Source organism: Pseudonaja textilis, chromosome 1 (genome assembly GCF_049901715.1).
Source record: "Pseudonaja textilis isolate UNSWEBS1 chromosome 1, rPseTex1.2, whole genome shotgun sequence".
NCBI classification, from domain to species: Eukaryota; Metazoa; Chordata; class Lepidosauria; order Squamata; family Elapidae; genus Pseudonaja; species Pseudonaja textilis.
Genome location: NC_141990.1, coordinates 119613892 through 119624522, shown reverse-complemented (window position 1 = coordinate 119624522; position 10631 = coordinate 119613892).

The following is a 10631-nucleotide window of genomic DNA, read 5'->3' as shown; positions in this document are numbered from 1 at the left end:
TCTCAGGAATGTCTCTGGAGTTTTTCCCCCCTCCTTTGTGGTACTTTGCTTGTGTGGAGTGACCATTCAAAGTTACAGTGGCACTGAAAAAAGTGACTTATGACCATTTTTCACACTTACAACTGCTGCAGCATCCCCACAGTCATGAGAGGCCAGGCGAGGAGATGCATGCCTCGATGTGAGTGATATTGAGTTGGCCACGCCCAGCCAATAACATGACCACCAAGCCATGTCCACCCAGTCACATGACCACCAAGCCACACCTACAGAACCAGTTGTTAAAAATTTTTGAATCCCACCCCTGACAACAACCCTATGAGTGAGTTGGGCTGACTGGCCCAAAGTCTCCCAGCTGGTTTTCATGTCTAAGGCAGGACTAGAACTCAGAGTGTCCTAGTTTCTAGCCTGGTGCCTTAACCACTAGACCAAGGGTCCCCAAACTTGGCAACTTTAAGACTTCAACTCCCAGAATTCTCCAGCCAGCATAGCATAGTTAAGTCCACCAGTCTTTTAAGTTGCCAAGTTTGGAGATCTCTGCATTAGACCAAACCAGCTCTAGATTTGTTAGATGTTGGGTGGGGATCTCCCACTTCTCCTAACTTGTTGCACTTGTCTCAACTCCCCCTGTCCACCTATCTTCTCCCAACTCTGTCCTCCTGGCCACCCTGCACTCTCCCATCTTGTTGTCCCCTGATTGTCCAGAAGGAAAATAGGAAGGAGATGGGTTGACTTTCCCCAGCAATGTTCTCTGTCCCCTGGAAGAGTTGGAATATGTTATGAATACAAATCAACAGTGAAGGTACAAATACTGTGGTCTTCTGTGTATTTTGATAACATGCATTTTATGCTATGAGTTGGTCTTTTAGTCTTGCAGCCTGCATGCAGTAAGTCAGCTGGAAATTGATAGGGTAAATTGTTCTCCCTTTGAAGCTGCTGCTGATAACATGAAAGAAAGAAAGTGAAATGATTATAAAAGTTTTATAATCAATAATGAATGACCAGGAATTATTTATTGGACAGTAAATCCATGGAAGCAAGCTTTTACTCATTTTTGTGTTGTCACAAACATAACAGATAACTAGGCATAATCAATAAGAAGCTAATTTCCACACTTTCTAAGAAATGATTGATTTTATGAACATTTATATGCTTTATATATTAAACTGGCAAAAACTCCTTTTGAGCAATTTCAGAACTTTGCTCTCCTGTGACTGTTTCAAGAGCATGGATAACCTATGCATTTTATGACTTTAAAGAAAATATTACTGTTCTCATTGAAGACCTTGGTATTCTGTTAACATTTTCAATTTATTGGAAGCTCTGTGCGCTTGAAAAAGATTCAAAGCAATAAACTTTAAAACTGTATTTTCCCATTTCATCAGTAATTATTTTATTCATCACATCTCTTTGGGGGTAGGGAGTTTCATATGTATGTATAACATATAACTGTATGTACACACATTGACTAATCAGGGAAAAGTATTATTAGTACATTTCTCTACAATTATAAAAAAGGCATCAGTAAAGATGCTTACTAAAAAGATTTTTCATTTAGGTAAAATTAAAGCTGATATATACTTCCTGCAAGTAAATGTAATTTATTTTTAAGGAGATATGTAGAAGATTGCATTATAAGCTTTGTTCTAATGTAAACAGTTCTGCAAATAGCTCAATGTCTTTCTTTAAAAATGAATTATATCAGGATCATTTACTGTTACTTGTAAGTACAATGAATTGCAGTTTCAAAATTCCTTGACACTTCCTTTTTGTTTTGTTTTGTTGCTTTTAATCCACAGATTTATGAATGCCAGAACTCAGCAAGAAATATAATTTGCATAGCAATATATGGTAGAGAATCATGATTTCTTTAATCCTGCTGTTTTATACCAATTTTACTGTACACATTTTATTAAGCCACCTACCAAGTAGTGATGATTTCATAGTAACTAGTCATATTTTCCAGGGTTTGTTTGTTTTCCTTTCCTTTCCTTTTTCCTTTTTCCTTTTCTTTCCCTTCATTTCTGTTTCTGCTACTTTTCTGGACTTTCATTGGAAGAATCTCATTAATGCTTATCTTCACTTTAGAGTTGTGATGAAACAGTACAAAGCATTAGTGTCATACTTTGAACATATTTTAGTGGGCGGCTGAGCATTTTTATTTATGTGTTCTTTGATTATCCAAAGACTTCTGTCCTTTAAAAAAAAATTAATTTCAAATTGCTTGGAACAACTCAAAAGTGCTCTACAGCCAAAGTTATAACATGAACCATGCAATGGCAATTCATCATTACCTGTGTCCCTTCTTTCATAATTAAATGGGAAAAAATATGGATGTCCCCAGGTGTGAAGGGGATTATCTTTTTGTTGTTGGTGTTATTTCTGCACCATATGACTAGTCAACTGTAGTATGGTTTTTATTTCTACAGATGTCTACAGAGAAATTAAATCTAATTGGAAACACAGAAAATGCTCTGCTGTGGAGAATCTACTCTGTAATTCCTGTGAGTTCAAATGGTTTATTGTTCTCCAGAGTGGGTTCTCCAGGTCATATATAAGCACCATTTTTGTTATTCTCTATTGTCTTCAGAATGGCTGGATGGCTGCAATGTATATTTTTGCTTTTTAATAAACAAAAGCCATGAAATAGGTTCACCAAACCTATCATGATGTTATTGTGATGCCCTGAGGTCATTTTTGAAATATACAGTGTGGTTTCTAGCTATGAAAAGTTGCCAATTCCTGCTGCACAAGTGTGTCCTTTGGATCAAAGGACTTAAACATTTTATTATGTTTTCTTCATGTATGTTAAGTTTAATGTGTATGCATGTATATGATGGGTATGGTTTCTGGAATGAAGCACGGGAATTATAAAGAAAGTATACTATAATAATTCAGAAAACTTTCTTAATAACGGCTTGATTGTCCAGAATATTTCCTTCCTTCCTTCCTTCCTTCCTTCCTTCCTTCCTTCCTTCCTTCCTTCCTTCCTTCCTTCCTTCCTTCCTTCCTTTCATCCCTCCCTCCCTCCCTCCCTCCATCTTAGCATCATTCCCCACTCTTACCATGTGAATTCTTTATTAAAAGGAAAGTGTGTATGTTAATTTAAACTAAATTTCAATAAATTCTTTTAAAATGTTTTATGAACACTAACAAAGTCAGTTAGTTTCATATGTTTTATGCTTTCTCCATCTCTGAAATAACCAATTTTTAAAAATGTCATATTTGAAATAATTTTGCTCTCATATTTTTTCTTCCTGCTGTTTTATCATATTAAGAGGTCATAACTCTTTGTTTATGATCTTGCAGTCTGTTAATTTGGAGCCTGTGATGTAGACTAGAGATTATGTATGATCATACTATCAAGTAAGACACATATTCTAAGATACAACAAATCTTGATAATGATTCCAAGTATTTCTCAAGAGAACTTAATGGAAATGGCAACAGATTCCACTTGACTTTATGTATCAAATTTCAACTGATCTCTGATGCCATTTAGTTTGAGATAGGTAGGTAGGTAAGTAGATAGGTAGATAGATGCTTATTCTTTTTTAATCAACACAATTTCTATTCTTTGAGTTTGAACTAGTTCTAAAATTGGTTTTCATCCCTGAAATGCTCAGTTTATCACCATTTTTAACTCTGAAATCTTGTTTGAACTTTAAGCTGCCATTAGAGAGGAAAAAAATAAAAATGGCAGTTGAAAGTGTCAGTTGTTAGTGGGAGCTCAAGTCTGATAATGTGTCTTGTTATATGTGCTTTCTAGGAATTTTGCACTCTGCAACTGCTGTGGTGCTACTTACTTCTTTGATCATTGGTGGGGATGGAAGGAGACTGGTATCTTACTTACCAAGCACCCCAGAATACCACAAAGTCCTAGAAGCACCTGGAGTCTTGGCAAGATCTGGGCCTGGAGTTGAAGCTGGGGTCAATCCATTGTGAGTTGTGATTTCAGTTGGCTTTGCCAATGGTGTCCCCAACTCAGGCAAGTCCCAGCAGAGCTGAAGTCAACAATAAAACCAAAACTAGGGAAAAAGCACGATATTTACTGGGCTATTAGGGGCTTCTTCAATGTGGCTGATGACCAGGTAAGATCCTTCCAATGATGATGGTGATGATTGGGACAGTTGCAATGCATTTTGCTCCATGGGGAAGTATGTTAGAGGACTGTTCTGGATAGATGTAATAAGTTATTAAGTAGTTCTTGGTAGCACCAGCCTGTAGAAAACCGCATTTATTTAAAAGTCTCATTCTGCAATCTGAAGATTTCTCCCAGCCTTGACTCATTTTGTCCTGCTGGGACCCTTCTTCTCGTTTCTAGCAGATGGTGCCTTTCTTGTTCATGTAGCTATTCTGGGTTGTGACCTATATCGCTATATGGAAAAGTGGCATTGTGGATTGTTGGCTGTATGTATCACAGGAGACCTAATTCCCTAGAGGCTACTAAGTCTTTGTTGTTGGAATGGCTGGGATGGTTGAGTGACTGGGGACAAATGGGTTGACTAGGGCAATTTCCTGTGGCTTACATGTGATATGTGTGGAGAGCTTTGGTGAATATGTATTCTGATTTGGAAGGAGGGATTGAAGGGGAGGAATGGGTGAGGGAGTGAAATGGCAAACAAGAATCTCATGCAAGAATCTCATACTGGTGACAAGAGAGGTAGAAATGATGGGAACCTGGCATTGGCTGCACCACAAGACCAACACCCTAGACACCGTTTATATAATATTGCTTTGTTTTAAAATGTGAACATTTGCATCAACTGATATTTAAATTCTCCAAAGTTTAAGATATAATAGAAATATTCTATTGAGAAACATCTGATTCATTATGTATGAGCCTTAATGACACAGTGGTTGGAATGCAGTACTGGAGGCTACTTCCACTAACTGTTGGCTGCCTGCAGTTCAGCAATTTGATTCTCACTGGCTCAGGGTTGACTCAGCCTTCCATCCCTCCAAGGTTGGTAAAATGAGGTCCCAGATTGTTAGGGGCAATATGCTGACTCTGTAAACCAATTACAGAGGGCTGTAAAGTACTGTGAAGTGGTACATAAGTCTAAGTGCTATTGCTATTATTTTACAGTTTTTGTATTTTAAGGGGATTAAAAAAAGTAGAAGCTATCAATAAATATACTCTTGAAAAAGATGAAGTTGTCAGTTAAAGCTATGGATTCAGTTTTTCCAAATATTGTCTTTAAAACAAACAAATAAATAAACAAATAAACAAACAAACAAACAAATAAATAAAATAATCTGACTAGCACTAAATTTTGAATTCAGTATAAAATCTCCTTATATATATTTTTTAGAATATCCCCTCATAGAATCTTTACTTAATTGGGCTGATCTGGGCTCGAAATGTAATCAGTTAGACATAAATGCTATCACTATGATATTGATTCAAATATTGTACTATATTATAACTAGAAAATTGCATTTTGACTCTTTTTTCAAGCCAAATTGTCACGATGGGGTAATCCAGAGTTTAAAAAAATAATTTAATGAACTGTTACATGGAAAATTTGGATAGATGTTGAGATATTTTTATGGTAGGCCATTAAATGATAATGATGACCTATCATCATTTTAATGCTAAAGGACAAATATAAATTATCCTTTGTTGTCCGCTGGCAATATTTAGAAAAACATCTATTGCCATCTCAATTTGGCCAAGTTACTTTCATCTTCAGAAATCCTGAAATTATTATATTTGTGTTGTGTTATGACACTAAAATTCCACAATTAGTTTTTATAAATCCTTCTTAATAAATTAACTGTTAATTAAAATTTACAGTTGATCTGTAAATTTTAAAGACCAGATAAAGTAAGTAATTAGAGATGCCAATTTTATCAAAATAATAGGGGACTGCCTTATAGCTATTCAACAAAAATAGTACCTTGGATTTATGAGAACACCCCTTCCCCCTTGACAAAAGACTTGTTCCCCAAGAGTGGAAAATACATTTATGCCTTCAATTACTCAATGGATAGAAGAGCTGATGTTATGAACTAGCTGTTTAGCAAACTTTGTATGGATGATTATAATAACTGTTTATTAAAATGTTAGATTCATAAATATTATTATTTGTTGTTATTACTGCTGCTGTTGTTAATAAACAATTTTGGAGATTTGGTGCTTCTGGATTCTTTCTAAGGACCTAAGATAGCTAAATATACCATTGTAATATGTACTATGCCAAGCAGTACAACTTTTTGTAATTGATGTTTTGAGATTCTATCCCTTTTATGTACATGGTTGTTTTTTTTCAGATCATTTGGTATTGGCACCATTATCAACATGATAATCATCATGTTCCTGAATGGTTCAGGCAGACACCTGCTCGATTCACTGACATATAATGGAGAGCTGGGGAGGTACCATATAATCATCTATGGAAGATTTGGTTTTTATAGCCAATTGTAATAAAAAGTATTTCCAGTCTTCCTGTGCAGTTGATTTTCTGGTTTAGTGTACCTAGTGTGTCTGACAGATGAACAAGCACACAAATAGAAGTGTACAAAGACTGATTTTTTGGATTAGCATACCTTAATTTCCCCGCTAGATTTCTGAAACAATGTCCTGACCCAATTTGAAAATCAATCCCAGCAACTATTAGCTAGGAAGAGCCAACTGTTTGTTATGTGGTGGCGCAGTGGTTAGAATGCAGTATTGCAGGCTAATACTGCCAACTCAGCAGTTCAATTCTGACCAGCTCAGGGCTGACTCAGCCTTCTATCCTTTCAAAGTTGGTAAAATGAGGATCCAGATAGCTGGCAAAAAGCTGACTTTGTAAATCACTTAGAAGGGCTGTAAATCACTGTGAAATAGTACATAAGTCTAAGTGCTATTGCTATTACTACTAACAGTTTGGAATTCTTCTTTACCCATATGATAGATGGCTGAAGAAGACTGGAAAAGTTAGCATTAAATGAATCAGCACTATATAACGAAGATGTTATCAAGACTCTTCTTTAATTCATACTTTTTGATAATATCTGCTTTTACAAAGTTGATCTGAATTCTTTGTGGGTGGAAGTTTCATTTTGCCTACTCATATATGCAGCATGCTAGTTCTTTACTACTCTACTTGTTATCCATTTGGGCAAAAAAGATTGCTTGCTCAAATGAAATCCCAGGAAGAATAGAAATAAATATTTAGCTTTTGTAGTCTGGAATAAAAATAGGGATGAAGGGCTAAAATCCAACTTAATTACTCAAACTATACAACTGTGTTTCTCTCTTGTGTGCCTGAATGCACACTCACATAGAGATCAAGTGTGGGGTTCTTATAACTAACTGGGAAGCAATTTAGGACTCTCCAAATAATTTGGACTACTGCTCCTCTAATTCCTTTCCTATAGAGGCTTATTGGCAGGTAAAATTTAAAAATATCTGGAGAACTCCAATTTATTTAATCTCCCAGTTTTGTGTTTGTCTCCAATTTCCTCCTCAAAATGCAGCTCTAGAGATTACTGATTGCTAATGCAAAAACTACTCGAAGGTTTGACCCTCAAAGCAGGAAACGCAGAAACTGATTCTAAAAAGGAAAGGAAATTATTCTCAGAAGAATATTTTCCAATTGAATCAGTGTCTTACTCATAATGCTCTTCTTCCAAAAGACCAAGACTTATTTTAGTAGCCGGCAATCCAGGAGGATTTTTAGCTTGATGATTTCTGAAATCTCCAACTGATGTCATCTGTATTTGTCACCATTTGTAAGAAAGTAGAAATGGAGCAGGGATTTGGATCCATTTAAAACTACTGCTTTTTTTAGTTGGAAACACAAGTGACTGGCAAAATAGACTACAAATCAAAATTTCATGGCTAAACCAAGCTGTTTAAACCTATTTAAATCCATACCCTTGGGTTCCTTTTATTCATTCCTAATGTTTTTAAAGACACCCTGCATCATCTATAGAAAGTGTTGTACAAACAATTAAGGAGTCTTTTTTTTCTGCTTGCAATAGTATAAAAAAGAGGGACCTGAAACAAAGGAAAACATAGACGGATTTTCATAGAAGTTGCGAGTTACAAAGCTGGGAATGGTAGAGATCTGATCTGCTGTGTAGTTCTGGTGGGGCTAGATGGATGCACATGTCCATTGTTGAGTCACCATGAACAGGTAAAAGCCGCACTTTGAAATGCAACAAGGGAGGCCTCTTCTTAGGGAATAGAACATTGAGATGATCAGATACTGGAATCTTTGCAGTTTTCTCACCTTGGTGCAAAATACATGTCCTTGTTAAGCTGCCCTCCAACTGAATTCAAAATAGAGGTTCCACTGTTTTAGGGTGATGTGATTTCAGATGACTATGCCTGTGAGTGGGGATAGTTTGCTTGAGATTGATCAGATTATTCAAAGGAGGAAAAATGAAATTCTAGGTCAAAGCAAGGAGGAAAATCTAAGTCAAGGTGTGTGTGTATATATATATATATATATTACATACGTATATACTGTATTATAGCCAGATGTTTTCAAATTTAGCAATGTTTAGTACGACTATGCAAATATCACCTAAAGAGATATGCCTGTACTGTGGAAAGTGGCAAGCTTACCAGTTGGATGTATCTTATTTTATCTCATTTCACTGTATACGACTTTATCTCATTTTATTGTATCTTACTGTGACTGTTCATGCTTTGATATGGTCAACTGATTAATCAATGAAGTATTCTACTACTGCTGTGACAAGTTGGATGTGCTATTCATCTCAGTTCACTCCCATGTGATAAGTCCAGGGTACCATATAATTAAATGTTTAGAATTGTTCACTTTTCTTTCAATTGGGATGAACCTTACAAACAATAAAGGCCATTATAAAAGATTGAAGCATGTTATCTTTTTCCCCCTTTCCCTGTAATCCCTTTTATCGGCATAGAGTTGGGGCAACTGGAGTGAGCTGGCCTTCCTGATGCCTACATCTTTGTGCCCTGATAGAGAAACATCTGTCGCTGCCTAGGATTGAACTCTGAACCTCCCAAGTATGGGATGAGCATCTTCATTTCTAGGCAACCATGTCACTCAGATCGAAGCATGTTATATATTCTACTTCTGGCTTGGTCTTTAAAAATTAAAGGGTTGAATTTCAAAAGATGGCGGCCAGCATGTTTTAGAATAGAAGTAAATAACTGGAATCCCAAACTTGGATGCATACATGACAGCTTTGGTCAAAGCCAGCCTCCCAAATACTCAACTGCTGTCAAATAATTTTTAGTCCTACAGAAATAAATTATTGAATGCCGGACTTGTGAATCTTTATAATAAATATAATTGTGAAGGAATATAAATACATAAGAATATGGAGTGTTATTTAAGACTTCATAATCATATGTATTTATACTTCATCACAGTTAGAGTGAACATGTAAGATATTATAATAATTTATGTATAAATATATAAACATAAATATAAAAGACTAACATGACTTTTTTCTTACAATGTCTATAAATATTTATGAAATCAAAATTAATTTTTGACCTTGCTGTACTTATTCATTTTAGAACTAATTTCCTGGGATACCAGTTAAAAATACCTAGCATGGCTCTTGACCCAGGAAAAAATGTGCATCCTTTTTTTTTAGGACAGGAAAAGATAAAAATGCAAGCTGATAAGGGGCTGCCAGTCAAAAGGGTACACTCTGCCTTAATAATTATTGTTGTTGAAGATAGACAGCAGATATAGCCATTCAACCATAAAGTTATTTTTCTTAAATTACATTCCAAAGAGTACATCACACTTTGGCAGGAGGGAGGATAACCTTAGATCAATATAACTATGGGAATGCAGGTGGCTATGCGATACATGCCTTGAAGTAAGACTGAATTGATCCAGGTTCTTAATTCATCCTCAATCATGGAAATTTCTGAGTATTTTGGTCCTTTCTTTCAACCCATTCTATAATACAAGATTGTGATTAGAGTGTGATTATTTAAAGATGGACATCATGAAGTAAGTTATGGTGCCATCCCGAAAGAAAGATAACATAGATATGCCTTGATTTCTCACCACAATTGGGAACGGAAGTTCTGTTGTAAGTAATTGTGATTGTAAATTGAGTTGGGTTTGAGTTTACAAAATTGTATAGCAGTCATTAAGTGAACATCTGTTCTTGAGTCAGTTGCCAAGCCTCTGAATTTTGATCACATGACCGTGGGGATGCTACAACAGTAGTAAGTGTGAAAAGTGGTCATAAGTCACCTTTTTCAGTGCTATTGTAACTTCAAAGAAATTGTTGTAAGTGGACAATTACCTGTACAACTTAAGACACTCTTTAAAGGGTTCTGATACTTTTTTAAAATCAACATTAATGAATTCAAATTATTCTTGTAACTATTAAAAATCAACAAAACTATATTTTGTAGAATGAAAGCTGTTACACCTATAAATCTTGCTAAGTCAGATTTTATGCATTCATAATGTTTATATGTTGTCTAATAATGAGCATGGTAGCTTTCAAAAAGTAAAACAATTACATGCAGCATTAAAATAAGAACATCTACACACATTATAAAACCAGTTGCTTGTATATGTATGTGCCTTTGAGTCTGTGCTGATTCCTGGTGACCACCAACAATCTTTGTAGTTTTCTTGGTAAGGTTTTTCAGAAGTGGACATCCAGCTGGCTTTC